The sequence below is a fragment of the Ranitomeya variabilis genome, chromosome 7, assembly GCF_051348905.1.
Source record: "Ranitomeya variabilis isolate aRanVar5 chromosome 7, aRanVar5.hap1, whole genome shotgun sequence".
NCBI classification, from domain to species: domain Eukaryota; kingdom Metazoa; phylum Chordata; class Amphibia; order Anura; family Dendrobatidae; genus Ranitomeya; species Ranitomeya variabilis.
The window spans coordinates 92,072,893-92,094,040 of record NC_135238.1 but is presented as its reverse complement, the minus strand read 5'-3'; the positions used below and the strand labels follow the sequence as shown (position 1 = coordinate 92,094,040).

The 21,148-nt window shown below is 38.7% G+C and overlaps 35 non-coding genes across 35 annotated transcripts; 17 read left to right on the top strand and 18 right to left on the bottom strand.

The window, feature by feature from the left end:
• Positions 1-429: 429 nt before the first annotated feature.
• Positions 430-511, bottom strand: TRNAS-GCU (transfer RNA serine (anticodon GCU)). The gene has a single exon. It is a non-coding gene; the product is annotated as a tRNA-Ser (tRNA).
• A 447-nt stretch (positions 512-958) lies between these two features.
• Positions 959-1,032, top strand: TRNAT-AGU (transfer RNA threonine (anticodon AGU)). The gene has a single exon. It is a non-coding gene; the product is annotated as a tRNA-Thr (tRNA).
• Positions 1,033-1,637: 605 nt separating this feature from the next.
• Positions 1,638-1,719, bottom strand: TRNAS-GCU (transfer RNA serine (anticodon GCU)). Its single transcript has one exon. It is a non-coding gene; the product is annotated as a tRNA-Ser (tRNA).
• A 447-nt stretch (positions 1,720-2,166) lies between these two features.
• Positions 2,167-2,240, top strand: TRNAT-AGU (transfer RNA threonine (anticodon AGU)). The gene has a single exon. It is a non-coding gene; the product is annotated as a tRNA-Thr (tRNA).
• A 604-nt stretch (positions 2,241-2,844) lies between these two features.
• Positions 2,845-2,926, bottom strand: TRNAS-GCU (transfer RNA serine (anticodon GCU)). Its single transcript has one exon. It is a non-coding gene; the product is annotated as a tRNA-Ser (tRNA).
• Positions 2,927-3,373: 447 nt separating this feature from the next.
• TRNAT-AGU (transfer RNA threonine (anticodon AGU)) lies at positions 3,374-3,447 on the top strand. Its single transcript has one exon. It is a non-coding gene; the product is annotated as a tRNA-Thr (tRNA).
• Positions 3,448-4,043: 596 nt separating this feature from the next.
• On the bottom strand, positions 4,044-4,125 carry TRNAS-GCU (transfer RNA serine (anticodon GCU)). Its single transcript has one exon. It is a non-coding gene; the product is annotated as a tRNA-Ser (tRNA).
• Positions 4,126-4,572: 447 nt separating this feature from the next.
• Positions 4,573-4,646, top strand: TRNAT-AGU (transfer RNA threonine (anticodon AGU)). Its single transcript has one exon. It is a non-coding gene; the product is annotated as a tRNA-Thr (tRNA).
• A 604-nt stretch (positions 4,647-5,250) lies between these two features.
• On the bottom strand, positions 5,251-5,332 carry TRNAS-GCU (transfer RNA serine (anticodon GCU)). Its single transcript has one exon. It is a non-coding gene; the product is annotated as a tRNA-Ser (tRNA).
• A 447-nt stretch (positions 5,333-5,779) lies between these two features.
• Positions 5,780-5,853, top strand: TRNAT-AGU (transfer RNA threonine (anticodon AGU)). Its single transcript has one exon. It is a non-coding gene; the product is annotated as a tRNA-Thr (tRNA).
• Positions 5,854-6,449: 596 nt separating this feature from the next.
• TRNAS-GCU (transfer RNA serine (anticodon GCU)) lies at positions 6,450-6,531 on the bottom strand. Its single transcript has one exon. It is a non-coding gene; the product is annotated as a tRNA-Ser (tRNA).
• A 447-nt stretch (positions 6,532-6,978) lies between these two features.
• Positions 6,979-7,052, top strand: TRNAT-AGU (transfer RNA threonine (anticodon AGU)). Its single transcript has one exon. It is a non-coding gene; the product is annotated as a tRNA-Thr (tRNA).
• A 596-nt stretch (positions 7,053-7,648) lies between these two features.
• TRNAS-GCU (transfer RNA serine (anticodon GCU)) lies at positions 7,649-7,730 on the bottom strand. Its single transcript has one exon. It is a non-coding gene; the product is annotated as a tRNA-Ser (tRNA).
• A 447-nt stretch (positions 7,731-8,177) lies between these two features.
• On the top strand, positions 8,178-8,251 carry TRNAT-AGU (transfer RNA threonine (anticodon AGU)). The gene has a single exon. It is a non-coding gene; the product is annotated as a tRNA-Thr (tRNA).
• Positions 8,252-8,847: 596 nt separating this feature from the next.
• Positions 8,848-8,929, bottom strand: TRNAS-GCU (transfer RNA serine (anticodon GCU)). The gene has a single exon. It is a non-coding gene; the product is annotated as a tRNA-Ser (tRNA).
• A 447-nt stretch (positions 8,930-9,376) lies between these two features.
• On the top strand, positions 9,377-9,450 carry TRNAT-AGU (transfer RNA threonine (anticodon AGU)). The gene has a single exon. It is a non-coding gene; the product is annotated as a tRNA-Thr (tRNA).
• Positions 9,451-10,054: 604 nt separating this feature from the next.
• TRNAS-GCU (transfer RNA serine (anticodon GCU)) lies at positions 10,055-10,136 on the bottom strand. Its single transcript has one exon. It is a non-coding gene; the product is annotated as a tRNA-Ser (tRNA).
• A 447-nt stretch (positions 10,137-10,583) lies between these two features.
• TRNAT-AGU (transfer RNA threonine (anticodon AGU)) lies at positions 10,584-10,657 on the top strand. Its single transcript has one exon. It is a non-coding gene; the product is annotated as a tRNA-Thr (tRNA).
• A 605-nt stretch (positions 10,658-11,262) lies between these two features.
• Positions 11,263-11,344, bottom strand: TRNAS-GCU (transfer RNA serine (anticodon GCU)). Its single transcript has one exon. It is a non-coding gene; the product is annotated as a tRNA-Ser (tRNA).
• A 447-nt stretch (positions 11,345-11,791) lies between these two features.
• TRNAT-AGU (transfer RNA threonine (anticodon AGU)) lies at positions 11,792-11,865 on the top strand. The gene has a single exon. It is a non-coding gene; the product is annotated as a tRNA-Thr (tRNA).
• Positions 11,866-12,469: 604 nt separating this feature from the next.
• On the bottom strand, positions 12,470-12,551 carry TRNAS-GCU (transfer RNA serine (anticodon GCU)). Its single transcript has one exon. It is a non-coding gene; the product is annotated as a tRNA-Ser (tRNA).
• Positions 12,552-12,998: 447 nt separating this feature from the next.
• On the top strand, positions 12,999-13,072 carry TRNAT-AGU (transfer RNA threonine (anticodon AGU)). The gene has a single exon. It is a non-coding gene; the product is annotated as a tRNA-Thr (tRNA).
• A 596-nt stretch (positions 13,073-13,668) lies between these two features.
• On the bottom strand, positions 13,669-13,750 carry TRNAS-GCU (transfer RNA serine (anticodon GCU)). The gene has a single exon. It is a non-coding gene; the product is annotated as a tRNA-Ser (tRNA).
• Positions 13,751-14,197: 447 nt separating this feature from the next.
• Positions 14,198-14,272, top strand: TRNAT-AGU (transfer RNA threonine (anticodon AGU)). The gene has a single exon. It is a non-coding gene; the product is annotated as a tRNA-Thr (tRNA).
• A 605-nt stretch (positions 14,273-14,877) lies between these two features.
• On the bottom strand, positions 14,878-14,959 carry TRNAS-GCU (transfer RNA serine (anticodon GCU)). Its single transcript has one exon. It is a non-coding gene; the product is annotated as a tRNA-Ser (tRNA).
• Positions 14,960-15,406: 447 nt separating this feature from the next.
• TRNAT-AGU (transfer RNA threonine (anticodon AGU)) lies at positions 15,407-15,480 on the top strand. The gene has a single exon. It is a non-coding gene; the product is annotated as a tRNA-Thr (tRNA).
• A 604-nt stretch (positions 15,481-16,084) lies between these two features.
• On the bottom strand, positions 16,085-16,166 carry TRNAS-GCU (transfer RNA serine (anticodon GCU)). The gene has a single exon. It is a non-coding gene; the product is annotated as a tRNA-Ser (tRNA).
• A 447-nt stretch (positions 16,167-16,613) lies between these two features.
• TRNAT-AGU (transfer RNA threonine (anticodon AGU)) lies at positions 16,614-16,687 on the top strand. Its single transcript has one exon. It is a non-coding gene; the product is annotated as a tRNA-Thr (tRNA).
• A 604-nt stretch (positions 16,688-17,291) lies between these two features.
• Positions 17,292-17,373, bottom strand: TRNAS-GCU (transfer RNA serine (anticodon GCU)). The gene has a single exon. It is a non-coding gene; the product is annotated as a tRNA-Ser (tRNA).
• Positions 17,374-17,820: 447 nt separating this feature from the next.
• TRNAT-AGU (transfer RNA threonine (anticodon AGU)) lies at positions 17,821-17,894 on the top strand. Its single transcript has one exon. It is a non-coding gene; the product is annotated as a tRNA-Thr (tRNA).
• Positions 17,895-18,490: 596 nt separating this feature from the next.
• Positions 18,491-18,572, bottom strand: TRNAS-GCU (transfer RNA serine (anticodon GCU)). Its single transcript has one exon. It is a non-coding gene; the product is annotated as a tRNA-Ser (tRNA).
• Positions 18,573-19,019: 447 nt separating this feature from the next.
• Positions 19,020-19,094, top strand: TRNAT-AGU (transfer RNA threonine (anticodon AGU)). The gene has a single exon. It is a non-coding gene; the product is annotated as a tRNA-Thr (tRNA).
• Positions 19,095-19,699: 605 nt separating this feature from the next.
• Positions 19,700-19,781, bottom strand: TRNAS-GCU (transfer RNA serine (anticodon GCU)). The gene has a single exon. It is a non-coding gene; the product is annotated as a tRNA-Ser (tRNA).
• Positions 19,782-20,228: 447 nt separating this feature from the next.
• On the top strand, positions 20,229-20,302 carry TRNAT-AGU (transfer RNA threonine (anticodon AGU)). Its single transcript has one exon. It is a non-coding gene; the product is annotated as a tRNA-Thr (tRNA).
• A 604-nt stretch (positions 20,303-20,906) lies between these two features.
• On the bottom strand, positions 20,907-20,988 carry TRNAS-GCU (transfer RNA serine (anticodon GCU)). Its single transcript has one exon. It is a non-coding gene; the product is annotated as a tRNA-Ser (tRNA).
• Between the last annotated feature and the right edge of the window lie 160 nt (positions 20,989-21,148).

The following is a 21,148-nucleotide window of genomic DNA, read 5'->3' as shown; positions in this document are numbered from 1 at the left end:
CCAGTGGATTTTGTCTTTAGCTTAGTTGGTCAAAGCGCCTGTTTAGTAAACAGAAAATCTTGATTTCGAATGTCAGCAGTGCTTTTCTTTCTTCACCTCAGTTTGGGCCATTTTAGCCAAAAAAAGAGGACTTTTGTTCTTGTATGACATTAAACCTGTCTTTACCACAGTCCTAACATAGTGCAGTTGAGAGAAAAAAATCTCTGCTGTCGAAGTGCTTAAAAAAGGAATTAGATGATATAATTTTCTTTAGAGAATAAAGGATGCATCAAGCATTAAAAGATAAAACCAGTGGAATTACACTTCTGACTCTGCAAAGTTTGATAGCAGCTTTCTTAAAAAGGAAGATAAACTTTCAAGCTTGAAGTATCTACCGCTTGGGCTAGAAAAGAAATCAAAACAATACAACGTGTAACAAGCAGATTAAACCGACGAGGATGGGATTCGAACCCATGCATGCAGAGCACAATGGATTAGCAGTCCATCGCCTTAACCACTCGGCCACCTCGTCTACATGGCGCTCATGCGCTAAGGAGATAAGATGTAATGATTATTTTTACCAGTCAGTGTGCTTTCTCTGAAGATTTTATGTCAGCTTTTGTCAGAGTGGCCTTATATTATCTCCTACAGTGTCTATTTTTTAAAGTTAGAATGGGGCAAACTCTGTAAGAAATAAACCAGTGCTCAGGGTTTTAATACCAACTTTTCAATCATTCCTAATTTTTCCTCCTTTGGCCCTGCCGTGGAATTCCTTCAATCCGCCTATTTTGTGTCATAACTTGGAAGAAAAATAAGTCCCAAATTAAAGCTGGACTTCATGACTGAGAATTACATCCTGTTCCTCGTTTCTGTGTGCATGGAATGAAACTCAACTCAATGTTGTCTTGCTAAGTTAACCACTTGAAAGTTTTGATTGGTGCTGACATCTTCCCTAGATTTCATAGGCTTTCCAGCTTGTGGTGCTGTGGCTTAGTTGGTTAAAGCGCCTGTCTAGTAAACAGGAGATCCTGAGTTCGAATCTCAGCAGTGCCTTGTTTTCATCATCTGAAAAACAAACTTCCTATCTTAAAAATGGGAATTTCACTTGCGTAAAACCTCAAATTTACCTTGGCTGCGTCTCTACTGATAGTGCAATTGTGAGATTAAGAATTTCTTCTGTATAGGGGCCAAAAAGGAAGGAAGATGGCATCAAGCATAACAACATAAAACCAGTGGATTTTGTCCTTTAGCTTAGTTGGTCAAAGCGCCTGTTTAGTAAACAGAAAATCTTGATTTCGAATGTCAGCAGTGCTTTTCTTTCTTCACCTCAGTTTGGGCCATTTTAGCCAAAGAAAGAGGACTTTTGTTCTTGTATGACATTAAACCTGTCTTTACCACAGTCCTAACATAGTGCAGTTGAGAGAAAAAAATCTCTGCTGTCGAAGTGCTTAAAAAGGAATTAGATGATATAATTTTCTTTAGAGAATAAAGGATGCATCAAGCATTAAAAGATAAAACCAGTGGAATTACACTTCTGACTCTGCAAAGTTTGATAGCAGCTTTCTTAAAAAGGAAGATAAACTTTCAAGCTTGAAGTATCTACCGCTTGGGCTAGAAAAGAAATCAAAACAATACAACGTGTAACAAGCAGATTAAACCGACGAGGATGGGATTCGAACCCATGCATGCAGAGCACAATGGATTAGCAGTCCATCGCCTTAACCACTCGGCCACCTCGTCTACATGGCGCTCATGCGCTAAGGAGATAAGATGTAATGATTATTTTTACCAGTCAGTGTGCTTTCTCTGAAGATTTTATGTCAGCTTTTGTCAGAGTGGCCTTATATTATCTCCTACAGTGTCTATTTTTTAAAGTTAGATTGGGGCAAACTCTGTAGGAAATAAACCAGTGCTCAGGGTTTTAATACCAACTTTTCAATCATTCCTAATTTTTCCTCCATTGGCCCTGCCGTGGAATTCCTTCAATCCGCCTATTTTGTGTCATAACTTGGAAGAAAAATAAGTCCCAAATTAAAGCTGGACTTCATGACTGAGAATTACATCCTGTTCCTCGTTTCTGTGTGCATGGAATGAAACTCAACTCAATGTTGTCTTGCTAAGTTAACCACTTGAAAGTTTTGATTGGTGCTGACATCTTCCCTAGATTTCATAGGCTTTCCAGCTTGTGGTGCTGTGGCTTAGTTGGTTAAAGCGCCTGTCTAGTAAACAGGAGATCCTGAGTTCGAATCTCAGCAGTGCCTTGTTTTCATCATCTGAAAAACAAACTTCCTATCTCAAAAATGGGAATTTCACTTGCGTAAAACCTCAAATTTACCTTGGCTGCGTCTCTACTGATAGTGCAATTGTGAGATTAAGAATTTCTTCTGTATAGGGGCCAAAAAGGAAGGAAGATGGCATCAAGCATAACAACATAAAACCAGTGGATTTTGTCTTTAGCTTAGTTGGTCAAAGCGCCTGTTTAGTAAACAGAAAATCTTGATTTCAAATGTCAGCAGTGCTTTTCTTTCTTCACCTCAGTTTGGGCCATTTTAGCCAAAAAAAGAGGACTTTTGTTCTTGTATGACATTAAACCTGTCTTTACCACAGTCCTAACATAGTGCAGTTGAGAGAAAAAAATCTCTGCTGTCGAAGTGCTTAAAAAGGAATTAGATGATATAATTTTCTTTAGAGAATAAAGGATGCATCAAGCATTAAAAGATAAAACCAGTGGAATTACACTTCTGACTCTGCAAAGTTTGATAGCAGCTTTCTTAAAAAGGAAGATAAACTTTCAAGCTTGAAGTATCTACCGCTTGGGCTAGAAAAGAAATCAAAACAATACAACGTGTAACAAGCAGATTAAACCGACGAGGATGGGATTCGAACCCATGCATGCAGAGCACAATGGATTAGCAGTCCATCGCCTTAACCACTCGGCCACCTCGTCTACATGGCGCTCATGCGCTAAGGAGATAAGATGTAATGATAATTTTTACCAGTCAGTGTGCTTTCTCTGAAGATTTTATGTCAGCTTTTGTCAGAGTGGCCTTATATTATCTCCTACATTGTCTATTTTTTAAAGTTAGAATGGGGCAAACTCTGTAAGAAATAAACCAGTGCTCAGGGTTTTAATACCAACTTTTCAATCATTCCTAATTTTTCCTCCTTTGGCCCTGCCGTGGAATTCCTTCAATCCGCCTATTTTGTGTCATAACTTGGAAGAAAAATAAGTCCCAAATTAAAGCTGGACTTCATGACTGAGAATTACATCCTGTTCCTCGTTTCTGTGTGCATGGAATGAAACTCAACTCAATGTTGTCTTGCTAAGTTAACCACTTGAAAGTTTTGATTGGTGCTGACATCTTCCCTAGATTTCATAGGCTTTCCAGCTTGTGGTGCTGTGGCTTAGTTGGTTAAAGCGCCTGTCTAGTAAACAGGAGATCCTGAGTTCGAATCTCAGCAGTGCCTTGTTTTCATCATCTGAAAAACAAACTTCCTATCTTAAAAATGGGAATTTCACTTGCGTAAAACCTCAAATTTACCTTGGCTGCGTCTCTACTGATAGTGCAATTGTGAGATTAAGAATTTCTTCTGTATAGGGGCCAAAAAGGAAGGAAGATGGCATCAAACATAAAACCAGTGGATTTTGTCTTTAGCTTAGTTGGTCAAAGCGCCTGTTTAGTAAACAGAAAATCTTGATTTCGAATGTCAGCAGTGCTTTTCTTTCTTCACCTCAGTTTGGGCCATTTTAGCCAAAGAAAGAGGACTTTTGTTCTTGTATGACATTAAACCTGTCTTTACCACAGTCCTAACATAGTGCAGTTGAGAGAAAAAAATCTCTGCTGTCGAAGTGCTTAAAAAGGAATTAGATGATATAATTTTCTTTAGAGAATAAAGGATGCATCAAGCATTAAAAGATAAAACCAGTGGAATTACACTTCTGACTCTGCAAAGTTTGATAGCAGCTTTCTTAAAAAGGAAGATAAACTTTCAAGCTTGAAGTATCTACCGCTTGGGCTAGAAAAGAAATCAAAACAATACAACGTGTAACAAGCAGATTAAACCGACGAGGATGGGATTCGAACCCATGCATGCAGAGCACAATGGATTAGCAGTCCATCGCCTTAACCACTCGGCCACCTCGTCTACATGGCGCTCATGCGCTAAGGAGATAAGATGTAATGATTATTTTTACCAGTCAGTGTGCTTTCTCTGAAGATTTTATGTCAGCTTTTGTCAGAGTGGCCTTATATTATCTCCTACAGTGTCTATTTTTTAAAGTTAGATTGGGGCAAACTCTGTAGGAAATAAACCAGTGCTCAGGGTTTTAATACCAACTTTTCAATCATTCCTAATTTTTCCTCCATTGGCCCTGCCGTGGAATTCCTTCAATCCGCCTATTTTGTGTCATAACTTGGAAGAAAAATAAGTCCCAAATTAAAGCTGGACTTCATGACTGAGAATTACATCCTGTTCCTCGTTTCTGTGTGCATGGAATGAAACTCAACTCAATGTTGTCTTGCTAAGTTAACCACTTGAAAGTTTTGATTGGTGCTGACATCTTCCCTAGATTTCATAGGCTTTCCAGCTTGTGGTGCTGTGGCTTAGTTGGTTAAAGCGCCTGTCTAGTAAACAGGAGATCCTGAGTTCGAATCTCAGCAGTGCCTTGTTTTCATCATCTGAAAAACAAACTTCCTATCTCAAAAATGGGAATTTCACTTGCGTAAAACCTCAAATTTACCTTGGCTGCGTCTCTACTGATAGTGCAATTGTGAGATTAAGAATTTCTTCTGTATAGGGGCCAAAAAGGAAGGAAGATGGCATCAAGCATAACAACATAAAACCAGTGGATTTTGTCTTTAGCTTAGTTGGTCAAAGCGCCTGTTTAGTAAACAGAAAATCTTGATTTCGAATGTCAGCAGTGCTTTTCTTTCTTCACCTCAGTTTGGGCCATTTTAGCCAAAAAAAGAGGACTTTTGTTCTTGTATGACATTAAACCTGTCTTTACCACAGTCCTAACATAGTGCAGTTGAGAGAAAAAAATCTCTGCTGTCGAAGTGCTTAAAAAGGAATTAGATGATATAATTTTCTTTAGAGAATAAAGGATGCATCAAGCATTAAAAGATAAAACCAGTGGAATTACACTTCTGACTCTGCAAAGTTTGATAGCAGCTTTCTTAAAAAGGAAGATAAACTTTCAAGCTTGAAGTATCTACCGCTTGGGCTAGAAAAGAAATCAAAACAATACAATGTGTAACAAGCAGATTAAACCGACGAGGATGGGATTCAAACCCATGCATGCAGAGCACAATGGATTAGCAGTCCATCGCCTTAACCACTCGGCCACCTCGTCTACATGGCGCTCATGCGCTAAGGAGATAAGATGTAATGATTATTTTTACCAGTCAGTGTGCTTTCTCTGAAGATTTTATGTCAGCTTTTGTCAGAGTGGCCTTATATTATCTCCTACAGTGTCTATTTTTTAAAGTTAGATTGGGGCAAACTCTGTAGGAAATAAACCAGTGCTCAGGGTTTTAATACCAACTTTTCAATCATTCCTAATTTTTCCTCCATTGGCCCTGCCGTGGAATTCCTTCAATCCGCCTATTTTGTGTCATAACTTGGAAGAAAAATAAGTCCCAAATTAAAGCTGGACTTCATGACTGAGAATTACATCCTGTTCCTCGTTTCTGTGTGCATGGAATGAAACTCAACTCAATGTTGTCTTGCTAAGTTAACCACTTGAAAGTTTTGATTGGTGCTGACATCTTCCCTAGATTTCATAGGCTTTCCAGCTTGTGGTGCTGTGGCTTAGTTGGTTAAAGCGCCTGTCTAGTAAACAGGAGATCCTGAGTTCGAATCTCAGCAGTGCCTTGTTTTCATCATCTGAAAAACAAACTTCCTATCTTAAAAATGGGAATTTCACTTGCGTAAAACCTCAAATTTACCTTGGCTGCGTCTCTACTGATAGTGCAATTGTGAGATTAAGAATTTCTTCTGTATAGGGGCCAAAAAGGAAGGAAGATGGCATCAAACATAAAACCAGTGGATTTTGTCTTTAGCTTAGTTGGTCAAAGCGCCTGTTTAGTAAACAGAAAATCTTGATTTCGAATGTCAGCAGTGCTTTTCTTTCTTCACCTCAGTTTGGGCCATTTTAGCCAAAAAAAGAGGACTTTTGTTCTTGTATGACATTAAACCTGTCTTTACCACAGTCCTAACATAGTGCAGTTGAGAGAAAAAAATCTCTGCTGTCGAAGTGCTTAAAAAGGAATTAGATGATATAATTTTCTTTAGAGAATAAAGGATGCATCAAGCATTAAAAGATAAAACCAGTGGAATTACACTTCTGACTCTGCAAAGTTTGATAGCAGCTTTCTTAAAAAGGAAGATAAACTTTCAAGCTTGAAGTATCTACCGCTTGGGCTAGAAAAGAAATCAAAACAATACAATGTGTAACAAGCAGATTAAACCGACGAGGATGGGATTCAAACCCATGCATGCAGAGCACAATGGATTAGCAGTCCATCGCCTTAACCACTCGGCCACCTCGTCTACATGGCGCTCATGCGCTAAGGAGATAAGATGTAATGATTATTTTTACCAGTCAGTGTGCTTTCTCTGAAGATTTTATGTCAGCTTTTGTCAGAGTGGCCTTATATTATCTCCTACAGTGTCTATTTTTTAAAGTTAGATTGGGGCAAACTCTGTAGGAAATAAACCAGTGCTCAGGGTTTTAATACCAACTTTTCAATCATTCCTAATTTTTCCTCCATTGGCCCTGCCGTGGAATTCCTTCAATCCGCCTATTTTGTGTCATAACTTGGAAGAAAAATAAGTCCCAAATTAAAGCTGGACTTCATGACTGAGAATTACATCCTGTTCCTCGTTTCTGTGTGCATGGAATGAAACTCAACTCAATGTTGTCTTGCTAAGTTAACCACTTGAAAGTTTTGATTGGTGCTGACATCTTCCCTAGATTTCATAGGCTTTCCAGCTTGTGGTGCTGTGGCTTAGTTGGTTAAAGCGCCTGTCTAGTAAACAGGAGATCCTGAGTTTGAATCTCAGCAGTGCCTTGTTTTCATCATCTGAAAAACAAACTTCCTATCTTCAAAATGGGAATTTCACTTGCGTAAAACCTCAAATTTACCTTGGCTGCGTCTCTACTGATAGTGCAATTGTGAGATTAAGAATTTCTTCTGTATAGGGGCCAAAAAGGAAGGAAGATGGCATCAAACATAAAACCAGTGGATTTTGTCTTTAGCTTAGTTGGTCAAAGCGCCTGTTTAGTAAACAGAAAATCTTGATTTCGAATGTCAGCAGTGCTTTTCTTTCTTCACCTCAGTTTGGGCCATTTTAGCCAAAAAAAGAGGACTTTTGTTCTTGTATGACATTAAACCTGTCTTTACCACAGTCCTAACATAGTGCAGTTGAGAGAAAAAAATCTCTGCTGTCGAAGTGCTTAAAAAGGAATTAGATGATATAATTTTCTTTAGAGAATAAAGGATGCATCAAGCATTAAAAGATAAAACCAGTGGAATTACACTTCTGACTCTGCAAAGTTTGATAGCAGCTTTCTTAAAAAGGAAGATAAACTTTCAAGCTTGAAGTATCTACCGCTTGGGCTAGAAAAGAAATCAAAACAATACAATGTGTAACAAGCAGATTAAACCGACGAGGATGGGATTCAAACCCATGCATGCAGAGCACAATGGATTAGCAGTCCATCGCCTTAACCACTCGGCCACCTCGTCTACATGGCGCTCATGCGCTAAGGAGATAAGATGTAATGATTATTTTTACCAGTCAGTGTGCTTTCTCTGAAGATTTTATGTCAGCTTTTGTCAGAGTGGCCTTATATTATCTCCTACAGTGTCTATTTTTTAAAGTTAGATTGGGGCAAACTCTGTAGGAAATAAACCAGTGCTCAGGGTTTTAATACCAACTTTTCAATCATTCCTAATTTTTCCTCCATTGGCCCTGCCGTGGAATTCCTTCAATCCGCCTATTTTGTGTCATAACTTGGAAGAAAAATAAGTCCCAAATTAAAGCTGGACTTCATGACTGAGAATTACATCCTGTTCCTCGTTTCTGTGTGCATGGAATGAAACTCAACTCAATGTTGTCTTGCTAAGTTAACCACTTGAAAGTTTTGATTGGTGCTGACATCTTCCCTAGATTTCATAGGCTTTCCAGCTTGTGGTGCTGTGGCTTAGTTGGTTAAAGCGCCTGTCTAGTAAACAGGAGATCCTGAGTTTGAATCTCAGCAGTGCCTTGTTTTCATCATCTGAAAAACAAACTTCCTATCTTCAAAATGGGAATTTCACTTGCGTAAAACCTCAAATTTACCTTGGCTGCGTCTCTACTGATAGTGCAATTGTGAGATTAAGAATTTCTTCTGTATAGGGGCCAAAAAGGAAGGAAGATGGCATCAAACATAAAACCAGTGGATTTTGTCTTTAGCTTAGTTGGTCAAAGCGCCTGTTTAGTAAACAGAAAATCTTGATTTCGAATGTCAGCAGTGCTTTTCTTTCTTCACCTCAGTTTGGGCCATTTTAGCCAAAGAAAGAGGACTTTTGTTCTTGTATGACATTAAACCTGTCTTTACCACAGTCCTAACATAGTGCAGTTGAGAGAAAAAAATCTCTGCTGTCGAAGTGCTTAAAAAGGAATTAGATGATATAATTTTCTTTAGAGAATAAAGGATGCATCAAGCATTAAAAGATAAAACCAGTGGAATTACACTTCTGACTCTGCAAAGTTTGATAGCAGCTTTCTTAAAAAGGAAGATAAACTTTCAAGCTTGAAGTATCTACCGCTTGGGCTAGAAAAGAAATCAAAACAATACAACGTGTAACAAGCAGATTAAACCGACGAGGATGGGATTCGAACCCATGCATGCAGAGCACAATGGATTAGCAGTCCATCGCCTTAACCACTCGGCCACCTCGTCTACATGGCGCTCATGCGCTAAGGAGATAAGATGTAATGATTATTTTTACCAGTCAGTGTGCTTTCTCTGAAGATTTTATGTCAGCTTTTGTCAGAGTGGCCTTATATTATCTCCTACAGTGTCTATTTTTTAAAGTTAGATTGGGGCAAACTCTGTAGGAAATAAACCAGTGCTCAGGGTTTTAATACCAACTTTTCAATCATTCCTAATTTTTCCTCCATTGGCCCTGCCGTGGAATTCCTTCAATCCGCCTATTTTGTGTCATAACTTGGAAGAAAAATAAGTCCCAAATTAAAGCTGGACTTCATGACTGAGAATTACATCCTGTTCCTCGTTTCTGTGTGCATGGAATGAAACTCAACTCAATGTTGTCTTGCTAAGTTAACCACTTGAAAGTTTTGATTGGTGCTGACATCTTCCCTAGATTTCATAGGCTTTCCAGCTTGTGGTGCTGTGGCTTAGTTGGTTAAAGCGCCTGTCTAGTAAACAGGAGATCCTGAGTTCGAATCTCAGCAGTGCCTTGTTTTCATCATCTGAAAAACAAACTTCCTATCTCAAAAATGGGAATTTCACTTGCGTAAAACCTCAAATTTACCTTGGCTGCGTCTCTACTGATAGTGCAATTGTGAGATTAAGAATTTCTTCTGTATAGGGGCCAAAAAGGAAGGAAGATGGCATCAAGCATAACAACATAAAACCAGTGGATTTTGTCTTTAGCTTAGTTGGTCAAAGCGCCTGTTTAGTAAACAGAAAATCTTGATTTCGAATGTCAGCAGTGCTTTTCTTTCTTCACCTCAGTTTGGGCCATTTTAGCCAAAAAAAGAGGACTTTTGTTCTTGTATGACATTAAACCTGTCTTTACCACAGTCCTAACATAGTGCAGTTGAGAGAAAAAAATCTCTGCTGTCGAAGTGCTTAAAAAGGAATTAGATGATATAATTTTCTTTAGAGAATAAAGGATGCATCAAGCATTAAAAGATAAAACCAGTGGAATTACACTTCTGACTCTGCAAAGTTTGATAGCAGCTTTCTTAAAAAGGAAGATAAACTTTCAAGCTTGAAGTATCTACCGCTTGGGCTAGAAAAGAAATCAAAACAATACAATGTGTAACAAGCAGATTAAACCGACGAGGATGGGATTCAAACCCATGCATGCAGAGCACAATGGATTAGCAGTCCATCGCCTTAACCACTCGGCCACCTCGTCTACATGGCGCTCATGCGCTAAGGAGATAAGATGTAATGATTATTTTTACCAGTCAGTGTGCTTTCTCTGAAGATTTTATGTCAGCTTTTGTCAGAGTGGCCTTATATTATCTCCTACAGTGTCTATTTTTTAAAGTTAGATTGGGGCAAACTCTGTAGGAAATAAACCAGTGCTCAGGGTTTTAATACCAACTTTTCAATCATTCCTAATTTTTCCTCCATTGGCCCTGCCGTGGAATTCCTTCAATCCGCCTATTTTGTGTCATAACTTGGAAGAAAAATAAGTCCCAAATTAAAGCTGGACTTCATGACTGAGAATTACATCCTGTTCCTCGTTTCTGTGTGCATGGAATGAAACTCAACTCAATGTTGTCTTGCTAAGTTAACCACTTGAAAGTTTTGATTGGTGCTGACATCTTCCCTAGATTTCATAGGCTTTCCAGCTTGTGGTGCTGTGGCTTAGTTGGTTAAAGCGCCTGTCTAGTAAACAGGAGATCCTGAGTTTGAATCTCAGCAGTGCCTTGTTTTCATCATCTGAAAAACAAACTTCCTATCTTCAAAATGGGAATTTCACTTGCGTAAAACCTCAAATTTACCTTGGCTGCGTCTCTACTGATAGTGCAATTGTGAGATTAAGAATTTCTTCTGTATAGGGGCCAAAAAGGAAGGAAGATGGCATCAAGCATAACAACATAAAACCAGTGGATTTTGTCCTTTAGCTTAGTTGGTCAAAGCGCCTGTTTAGTAAACAGAAAATCTTGATTTCGAATGTCAGCAGTGCTTTTCTTTCTTCACCTCAGTTTGGGCCATTTTAGCCAAAGAAAGAGGACTTTTGTTCTTGTATGACATTAAACCTGTCTTTACCACAGTCCTAACATAGTGCAGTTGAGAGAAAAAAATCTCTGCTGTCGAAGTGCTTAAAAAGGAATTAGATGATATAATTTTCTTTAGAGAATAAAGGATGCATCAAGCATTAAAAGATAAAACCAGTGGAATTACACTTCTGACTCTGCAAAGTTTGATAGCAGCTTTCTTAAAAAGGAAGATAAACTTTCAAGCTTGAAGTATCTACCGCTTGGGCTAGAAAAGAAATCAAAACAATACAACGTGTAACAAGCAGATTAAACCGACGAGGATGGGATTCGAACCCATGCATGCAGAGCACAATGGATTAGCAGTCCATCGCCTTAACCACTCGGCCACCTCGTCTACATGGCGCTCATGCGCTAAGGAGATAAGATGTAATGATTATTTTTACCAGTCAGTGTGCTTTCTCTGAAGATTTTATGTCAGCTTTTGTCAGAGTGGCCTTATATTATCTCCTACAGTGTCTATTTTTTAAAGTTAGATTGGGGCAAACTCTGTAGGAAATAAACCAGTGCTCAGGGTTTTAATACCAACTTTTCAATCATTCCTAATTTTTCCTCCATTGGCCCTGCCGTGGAATTCCTTCAATCCGCCTATTTTGTGTCATAACTTGGAAGAAAAATAAGTCCCAAATTAAAGCTGGACTTCATGACTGAGAATTACATCCTGTTCCTCGTTTCTGTGTGCATGGAATGAAACTCAACTCAATGTTGTCTTGCTAAGTTAACCACTTGAAAGTTTTGATTGGTGCTGACATCTTCCCTAGATTTCATAGGCTTTCCAGCTTGTGGTGCTGTGGCTTAGTTGGTTAAAGCGCCTGTCTAGTAAACAGGAGATCCTGAGTTCGAATCTCAGCAGTGCCTTGTTTTCATCATCTGAAAAACAAACTTCCTATCTCAAAAATGGGAATTTCACTTGCGTAAAACCTCAAATTTACCTTGGCTGCGTCTCTACTGATAGTGCAATTGTGAGATTAAGAATTTCTTCTGTATAGGGGCCAAAAAGGAAGGAAGATGGCATCAAGCATAACAACATAAAACCAGTGGATTTTGTCTTTAGCTTAGTTGGTCAAAGCGCCTGTTTAGTAAACAGAAAATCTTGATTTCGAATGTCAGCAGTGCTTTTCTTTCTTCACCTCAGTTTGGGCCATTTTAGCCAAAAAAAGAGGACTTTTGTTCTTGTATGACATTAAACCTGTCTTTACCACAGTCCTAACATAGTGCAGTTGAGAGAAAAAAATCTCTGCTGTCGAAGTGCTTAAAAAGGAATTAGATGATATAATTTTCTTTAGAGAATAAAGGATGCATCAAGCATTAAAAGATAAAACCAGTGGAATTACACTTCTGACTCTGCAAAGTTTGATAGCAGCTTTCTTAAAAAGGAAGATAAACTTTCAAGCTTGAAGTATCTACCGCTTGGGCTAGAAAAGAAATCAAAACAATACAATGTGTAACAAGCAGATTAAACCGACGAGGATGGGATTCAAACCCATGCATGCAGAGCACAATGGATTAGCAGTCCATCGCCTTAACCACTCGGCCACCTCGTCTACATGGCGCTCATGCGCTAAGGAGATAAGATGTAATGATTATTTTTACCAGTCAGTGTGCTTTCTCTGAAGATTTTATGTCAGCTTTTGTCAGAGTGGCCTTATATTATCTCCTACAGTGTCTATTTTTTAAAGTTAGATTGGGGCAAACTCTGTAGGAAATAAACCAGTGCTCAGGGTTTTAATACCAACTTTTCAATCATTCCTAATTTTTCCTCCATTGGCCCTGCCGTGGAATTCCTTCAATCCGCCTATTTTGTGTCATAACTTGGAAGAAAAATAAGTCCCAAATTAAAGCTGGACTTCATGACTGAGAATTACATCCTGTTCCTCGTTTCTGTGTGCATGGAATGAAACTCAACTCAATGTTGTCTTGCTAAGTTAACCACTTGAAAGTTTTGATTGGTGCTGACATCTTCCCTAGATTTCATAGGCTTTCCAGCTTGTGGTGCTGTGGCTTAGTTGGTTAAAGCGCCTGTCTAGTAAACAGGAGATCCTGAGTTCGAATCTCAGCAGTGCCTTGTTTTCATCATCTGAAAAACAAACTTCCTATCTTAAAAATGGGAATTTCACTTGCGTAAAACCTCAAATTTACCTTGGCTGCGTCTCTACTGATAGTGCAATTGTGAGATTAAGAATTTCTTCTGTATAGGGGCCAAAAAGGAAGGAAGATGGCATCAAACATAAAACCAGTGGATTTTGTCTTTAGCTTAGTTGGTCAAAGCGCCTGTTTAGTAAACAGAAAATCTTGATTTCGAATGTCAGCAGTGCTTTTCTTTCTTCACCTCAGTTTGGGCCATTTTAGCCAAAGAAAGAGGACTTTTGTTCTTGTATGACATTAAACCTGTCTTTACCACAGTCCTAACATAGTGCAGTTGAGAGAAAAAAATCTCTGCTGTCGAAGTGCTTAAAAAGGAATTAGATGATATAATTTTCTTTAGAGAATAAAGGATGCATCAAGCATTAAAAGATAAAACCAGTGGAATTACACTTCTGACTCTGCAAAGTTTGATAGCAGCTTTCTTAAAAAGGAAGATAAACTTTCAAGCTTGAAGTATCTACCGCTTGGGCTAGAAGAGAAATCAAAACAATACAATGTGTAACAAGCAGATTAAACCGACGAGGATGGGATTCAAACCCATGCATGCAGAGCACAATGGATTAGCAGTCCATCGCCTTAACCACTCGGCCACCTCGTCTACATGGCGCTCATGCGCTAAGGAGATAAGATGTAATGATTATTTTTACCAGTCAGTGTGCTTTCTCTGAAGATTTTATGTCAGCTTTTGTCAGAGTGGCCTTATATTATCTCCTACAGTGTCTATTTTTTAAAGTTAGATTGGGGCAAACTCTGTAGGAAATAAACCAGTGCTCAGGGTTTTAATACCAACTTTTCAATCATTCCTAATTTTTCCTCCATTGGCCCTGCCGTGGAATTCCTTCAATCCGCCTATTTTGTGTCATAACTTGGAAGAAAAATAAGTCCCAAATTAAAGCTGGACTTCATGACTGAGAATTACATCCTGTTCCTCGTTTCTGTGTGCATGGAATGAAACTCAACTCAATGTTGTCTTGCTAAGTTAACCACTTGAAAGTTTTGATTGGTGCTGACATCTTCCCTAGATTTCATAGGCTTTCCAGCTTGTGGTGCTGTGGCTTTAGTTGGTTAAAGCGCCTGTCTAGTAAACAGGAGATCCTGAGTTCGAATCTCAGCAGTGCCTTGTTTTCATCATCTGAAAAACAAACTTCCTATCTTAAAAATGGGAATTTCACTTGCGTAAAACCTCAAATTTACCTTGGCTGCGTCTCTACTGATAGTGCAATTGTGAGATTAAGAATTTCTTCTGTATAGGGGCCAAAAAGGAAGGAAGATGGCATCAAGCATAACAACATAAAACCAGTGGATTTTGTCCTTTAGCTTAGTTGGTCAAAGCGCCTGTTTAGTAAACAGAAAATCTTGATTTCGAATGTCAGCAGTGCTTTTCTTTCTTCACCTCAGTTTGGGCCATTTTAGCCAAAGAAAGAGGACTTTTGTTCTTGTATGACATTAAACCTGTCTTTACCACAGTCCTAACATAGTGCAGTTGAGAGAAAAAAATCTCTGCTGTCGAAGTGCTTAAAAAGGAATTAGATGATATAATTTTCTTTAGAGAATAAAGGATGCATCAAGCATTAAAAGATAAAACCAGTGGAATTACACTTCTGACTCTGCAAAGTTTGATAGCAGCTTTCTTAAAAAGGAAGATAAACTTTCAAGCTTGAAGTATCTACCGCTTGGGCTAGAAAAGAAATCAAAACAATACAATGTGTAACAAGCAGATTAAACCGACGAGGATGGGATTCAAACCCATGCATGCAGAGCACAATGGATTAGCAGTCCATCGCCTTAACCACTCGGCCACCTCGTCTACATGGCGCTCATGCGCTAAGGAGATAAGATGTAATGATTATTTTTACCAGTCAGTGTGCTTTCTCTGAAGATTTTATGTCAGCTTTTGTCAGAGTGGCCTTATATTATCTCCTACAGTGTCTATTTTTTAAAGTTAGATTGGGGCAAACTCTGTAGGAAATAAACCAGTGCTCAGGGTTTTAATACCAACTTTTCAATCATTCCTAATTTTTCCTCCATTGGCCCTGCCGTGGAATTCCTTCAATCCGCCTATTTTGTGTCATAACTTGGAAGAAAAATAAGTCCCAAATTAAAGCTGGACTTCATGACTGAGAATTACATCCTGTTCCTCGTTTCTGTGTGCATGGAATGAAACTCAACTCAATGTTGTCTTGCTAAGTTAACCACTTGAAAGTTTTGATTGGTGCTGACATCTTCCCTAGATTTCATAGGCTTTCCAGCTTGTGGTGCTGTGGCTTAGTTGGTTAAAGCGCCTGTCTAGTAAACAGGAGATCCTGAGTTCGAATCTCAGCAGTGCCTTGTTTTCATCATCTGAAAAACAAACTTCCTATCTCAAAAATGGGAATTTCACTTGCGTAAAACCTCAAATTTACCTTGGCTGCGTCTCTACTGATAGTGCAATTGTGAGATTAAGAATTTCTTCTGTATAGGGGCCAAAAAGGAAGGAAGATGGCATCAAGCATAACAACATAAAACCAGTGGATTTTGTCTTTAGCTTAGTTGGTCAAAGCGCCTGTTTAGTAAACAGAAAATCTTGATTTCGAATGTCAGCAGTGCTTTTCTTTCTTCACCTCAGTTTGGGCCATTTTAGCCAAAAAAAGAGGACTTTTGTTCTTGTATGACATTAAACCTGTCTTTACCACAGTCCTAACATAGTGCAGTTGAGAGAAAAAAATCTCTGCTGTCGAAGTGCTTAAAAAGGAATTAGATGATATAATTTTCTTTAGAGAATAAAGGATGCATCAAGCATTAAAAGATAAAACCAGTGGAATTACACTTCTGACTCTGCAAAGTTTGATAGCAGCTTTCTTAAAAAGGAAGATAAACTTTCAAGCTTGAAGTATCTACCGCTTGGGCTAGAAAAGAAATCAAAACAATACAATGTGTAACAAGCAGATTAAACCGACGAGGATGGGATTCAAACCCATGCATGCAGAGCACAATGGATTAGCAGTCCATCGCCTTAACCACTCGGCCACCTCGTCTACATGGCGCTCATGCGCTAAGGAGATAAGATGTAATGATTATTTTTACCAGTCAGTGTGCTTTCTCTGAAGATTTTATGTCAGCTTTTGTCAGAGTGGCCTTATATTATCTCCTACAGTGTCTATTTTTTAAAGTTAGATTGGGGCAAACTCTGTAGGAAATAAACCAGTGCTCAGGGTTTTAATACCAACTTTTCAATCATTCCTAATTTTTCCTCCATTGGCCCTGCCGTGGAATTCCTTCAATCCGCCTATTTTGTGTCATAACTTGGAAGAAAAATAAGTCCCAAATTAAAGCTGGACTTCATGACTGAGAATTACATCCTGTTCCTCGTTTCTGTGTGCATGGAATGAAACTCAACTCAATGTTGTCTTGCTAAGTTAACCACTTGAAAGTTTTGATTGGTGCTGACATCTTCCCTAGATTTCATAGGCTTTCCAGCTTGTGGTGCTGTGGCTTAGTTGGTTAAAGCGCCTGTCTAGTAAACAGGAGATCCTGAGTTCGAATCTCAGCAGTGCCTTGTTTTCATCATCTGAAAAACAAACTTCCTATCTCAAAAATGGGAATTTCACTTGCGTAAAACCTCAAATTTACCTTGGCTGCGTCTCTACTGATAGTGCAATTGTGAGATTAAGAATTTCTTCTGTATAGGGGCCAAAAAGGAAGGAAGATGGCATCAAGCATAACAACATAAAACCAGTGGATTTTGTCTTTAGCTTAGTTGGTCAAAGCGCCTGTTTAGTAAACAGAAAATCTTGATTTCGAATGTCAGCAGTGCTTTTCTTTCTTCACCTCAGTTTGGGCCATTTTAGCCAAAAAAAGAGGACTTTTGTTCTTGTATGACATTAAACCTGTCTTTACCACAGTCCTAACATAGTGCAGTTGAGAGAAAAAAATCTCTGCTGTCGAAGTGCTTAAAAAGGAATTAGATGATATAATTTTCTTTAGAGAATAAAGGATGCATCAAGCATTAAAAGATAAAACCAGTGGAATTACACTTCTGACTCTGCAAAGTTTGATAGCAGCTTTCTTAAAAAGGAAGATAAACTTTCAAGCTTGAAGTATCTACCGCTTGGGCTAGAAAAGAAATCAAAACAATACAATGTGTAACAAGCAGATTAAACCGACGAGGATGGGATTCAAACCCATGCATGCAGAGCACAATGGATTAGCAGTCCATCGCCTTAACCACTCGGCCACCTCGTCTACATGGCGCTCATGCGCTAAGGAGATAAGATGTAATGATTATTTTTACCAGTCAGTGTGCTTTCTCTGAAGATTTTATGTCAGCTTTTGTCAGAGTGGCCTTATATTATCTCCTACAGTGTCTATTTTTTAAAGTTAGATTGGGGCAAACTCTGTAGGAAATAAACCAGTGCTCAGGGTTTTAATACCAACTTTTCAATCATTCCTAATTTTTCCTCCATTGGCCCTGCCGTGGAATTCCTTCAATCCGCCTATTTTGTGTCATAACTTGGAAGAAAAATAAGTCCCAAATTAAAGCTGGACTTCATGACTGAGAATTACATCCTGTTCCTCGTTTCTGTGTGCATGGAATGAAACTCAACTCAATGTTGTCTTGCTAAGTTAACCACTTGAAAGTTTTGATTGGTGCTGACATCTTCCCTAGATTTCATAGGCTTTCCAGCTTGTGGTGCTGTGGCTTAGTTGGTTAAAGCGCCTGTCTAGTAAACAGGAGATCCTGAGTTCGAATCTCAGCAGTGCCTTGTTTTCATCATCTGAAAAACAAACTTCCTATCTTAAAAATGGGAATTTCACTTGCGTAAAACCTCAAATTTACCTTGGCTGCGTCTCTACTGATAGTGCAATTGTGAGATTAAGAATTTCTTCTGTATAGGGGCCAAAAAGGAAGGAAGATGGCATCAAACATAAAACCAGTGGATTTTGTCTTTAGCTTAGTTGGTCAAAGCGCCTGTTTAGTAAACAGAAAATCTTGATTTCGAATGTCAGCAGTGCTTTTCTTTCTTCACCTCAGTTTGGGCCATTTTAGCCAAAGAAAGAGGACTTTTGTTCTTGTATGACATTAAACCTGTCTTTACCACAGTCCTAACATAGTGCAGTTGAGAGAAAAAAATCTCTGCTGTCGAAGTGCTTAAAAAGGAATTAGATGATATAATTTTCTTTAGAGAATAAAGGATGCATCAAGCATTAAAAGATAAAACCAGTGGAATTACACTTCTGACTCTGCAAAGTTTGATAGCAGCTTTCTTAAAAAGGAAGATAAACTTTCAAGCTTGAAGTATCTACCGCTTGGGCTAGAAGAGAAATCAAAACAATACAATGTGTAACAAGCAGATTAAACCGACGAGGATGGGATTCAAACCCATGCATGCAGAGCACAATGGATTAGCAGTCCATCGCCTTAACCACTCGGCCACCTCGTCTACATGGCGCTCATGCGCTAAGGAGATAAGATGTAATGATTATTTTTACCAGTCAGTGTGCTTTCTCTGAAGATTTTATGTCAGCTTTTGTCAGAGTGGCCTTATATTATCTCCTACAGTGTCTATTTTTTAAAGTTAGATTGGGGCAAACTCTGTAGGAAATAAACCAGTGCTCAGGGTTTTAATACCAACTTTTCAATCATTCCTAATTTTTCCTCCATTGGCCCTGCCGTGGAATTCCTTCAATCCGCCTATTTTGTGTCATAACTTGGAAGAAAAATAAGTCCCAAATTAAAGCTGGACTTCATGACTGAGAATTACATCCTGTTCCTCGTTTCTGTGTGCATGGAATGAAACTCAACTCAATGTTGTCTTGCTAAGTTAACCACTTGAAAGTTTTGATTGGTGCTGACATCTTCCCTAGATTTCATAGGCTTTCCAGCTTGTGGTGCTGTGGCTTTAGTTGGTTAAAGCGCCTGTCTAGTAAACAGGAGATCCTGAGTTCGAATCTCAGCAGTGCCTTGTTTTCATCATCTGAAAAACAAACTTCCTATCTTAAAAATGGGAATTTCACTTGCGTAAAACCTCAAATTTACCTTGGCTGCGTCTCTACTGATAGTGCAATTGTGAGATTAAGAATTTCTTCTGTATAGGGGCCAAAAAGGAAGGAAGATGGCATCAAGCATAACAACATAAAACCAGTGGATTTTGTCCTTTAGCTTAGTTGGTCAAAGCGCCTGTTTAGTAAACAGAAAATCTTGATTTCGAATGTCAGCAGTGCTTTTCTTTCTTCACCTCAGTTTGGGCCATTTTAGCCAAAGAAAGAGGACTTTTGTTCTTGTATGACATTAAACCTGTCTTTACCACAGTCCTAACATAGTGCAGTTGAGAGAAAAAAATCTCTGCTGTCGAAGTGCTTAAAAAGGAATTAGATGATATAATTTTCTTTAGAGAATAAAGGATGCATCAAGCATTAAAAGATAAAACCAGTGGAATTACACTTCTGACTCTGCAAAGTTTGATAGCAGCTTTCTTAAAAAGGAAGATAAACTTTCAAGCTTGAAGTATCTACCGCTTGGGCTAGAAAAGAAATCAAAACAATACAACGTGTAACAAGCAGATTAAACCGACGAGGATGGGATTCGAACCCATGCATGCAGAGCACAATGGATTAGCAGTCCATCGCCTTAACCACTCGGCCACCTCGTCTACATGGCGCTCATGCGCTAAGGAGATAAGATGTAATGATTATTTTTACCAGTCAGTGTGCTTTCTCTGAAGATTTTATGTCAGCTTTTGTCAGAGTGGCCTTATATTATCTCCTACAGTGTCTATTTTTTAAAGTTAGATTGGGGCAAACTCTGTAGGAAATAAACCAGTGCTCAGGGTTTTAATACCAACTTTTCAATCATTCCTAATTTTTCCTCCATTGGCCCTGCCGTGGAATTCCTTCAATCCGCCTATTTTGTGTCATAACTTGGAAGAAAAATAAGTCCCAAATTAAAGCTGGACTTCATGACTGAGAATTACATCCTGTTCCTCGTTTCTGTGTGCATGGAATGAAACTCAACTCAATGTTGTCTTGCTAAGTTAACCACTTGAAAGTTTTGATTGGTGCTGACATCTTCCCTAGATTTCATAGGCTTTCCAGCTTGTGGTGCTGTGGCTTAGTTGGTTAAAGCGCCTGTCTAGTAAACAGGAGATCCTGAGTTCGAATCTCAGCAGTGCCTTGTTTTCATCATCTGAAAAACAAACTTCCTATCTCAAAAATGGGAATTTCACTTGCGTAAAACCTCAAATTTACCTTGGCTGCGTCTCTACTGATAGTGCAATTGTGAGATTAAGAATTTCTTCTGTATAGGGGCCAAAAAGGAAGGAAGATGGCATCAAGCATAACAACATAAAACCAGTGGATTTTGTCTTTAGCTTAGTTGGTCAAAGCGCCTGTTTAGTAAACAGAAAATCTTGATTTCGAATGTCAGCAGTGCTTTTCTTTCTTCACCTCAGTTTGGGCCATTTTAGCCAAAAAAAGAGGACTTTTGTTCTTGTATGACATTAAACCTGTCTTTACCACAGTCCTAACATAGTGCAGTTGAGAGAAAAAAATCTCTGCTGTCGAAGTGCTTAAAAAGGAATTAGATGATATAATTTTCTTTAGAGAATAAAGGATGCATCAAGCATTAAAAGATAAAACCAGTGGAATTACACTTCTGACTCTGCAAAGTTTGATAGCAGCTTTCTTAAAAAGGAAGATAAACTTTCAAGCTTGAAGTATCTACCGCTTGGGCTAGAAAAGAAATCAAAACAATACAATGTGTAACAAGCAGATTAAACCGACGAGGATGGGATTCAAACCCATGCATGCAGAGCACAATGGATTAGCAGTCCATCGCCTTAACCACTCGGCCACCTCGTCTACATGGCGCTCATGCGCTAAGGAGATAAGATGTAATGATTATTTTTACCAGTCAGTGTGCTTTCTCTGAAGATTTTATGTCAGCTTTTGTCAGAGTGGCCTTATATTATCTCCTACAGTGTCTATTTTTTAAAGTTAGATTGGGGCAAACTCTGTAGGA